This window comes from Arachis ipaensis, chromosome B02 (genome assembly GCF_000816755.2).
Source record: "Arachis ipaensis cultivar K30076 chromosome B02, Araip1.1, whole genome shotgun sequence".
Taxonomy (NCBI): domain Eukaryota; kingdom Viridiplantae; phylum Streptophyta; class Magnoliopsida; order Fabales; family Fabaceae; genus Arachis; species Arachis ipaensis.
The window spans coordinates 27155014-27156212 of record NC_029786.2 but is presented as its reverse complement, the minus strand read 5'-3'; positions in this window follow the sequence as shown (position 1 = coordinate 27156212).

The following is a 1199-nucleotide window of genomic DNA, read 5'->3' as shown; positions in this document are numbered from 1 at the left end:
CTGTTTGGTTCAAAATAAATATGGAGATAAAATAAAAATATTTACTAAAATATCCTTATTTATTAAAAAAAATGTTGCTAAAGTTTCAATCTTTGTCTCTAAAAATTTTAGTCTTTTGTATCCTAATTTTCTAGAGGTACTAAAAAGACTGAATTTTGTGTCACGAGACTAAAATTTTAGTTCCATTCTCTGGCTACCAAACACAATATTAAATTTCAGTCTTCCAGTATCAGTAACAATTTCTAAAAACAAACACCACCTAATAGAGAGGAGAAAGATTTTAAACACCCTAAAAATAATTACAATCTTCCATACACTTTTATGTGTTACTTCAAACTTCAAATATTTACAAATTTGGACGTAAAGTCTTTATAAATATCCCACGTCATATATAGAATTTAATTTTGATACATCCACAATATTAAATACTTATATATATATCAACTTGCTTGGGAGCTCCTATACCATCTGAAAAATACTAGACAACTCAACTTGTTTTTTTTTAAACTAAATCTAGCGTAAAGTTTTTTTTATAAGTATCCCACATCATATATATAGAATTTAATTTTGATGCACTCATCACAGTATAAAATATTTTATATAGTCATATAATTACATTTATTTTTTGGATGACCATTCATGTGATTAACATAAAAAATGACTATTTTTACTGATGTGACATTTTGTAAATAAATGTATTCCTCTCCTCTCCTCTCCTCTCCTCTCCCTTCCTTTTCTTTTTCTTCTTTTTCTTTTGATTTCTTCACCTCCTTTTTCCTCCTCCTCCTCCTCCTTTATCATCATCATTATCTTCTTTAAAGAACCTTTGTCACGATTATAAATTTCTGTGTAAAAATTATAAAACTTCTCGTATCACGGTTAAAATATTTTGGTATTATTTTCTGATAAATTATGTACAATTCAAAACTTTCCATCCTCCTCCTCCTCGTCGTCGTCATCATCGTCGTCGTTGTCATCATCATCATCATCATCATCATCATCATCATCATCTTCTTTGTCAAGAACCTGTATTATAGTTAAAAGATTTCTTTGTCAAAATTAAAACACTTTTTACTGTGTCATGGTTAAAAAGTTTCGATGTTATTTTTTTTATAAATTATGTATAATTCAAAAATAAAAACAAAAACTAATGCATAATACAAACAAAAATAAAAGAAAAACAAAAACTATTGCAAAAG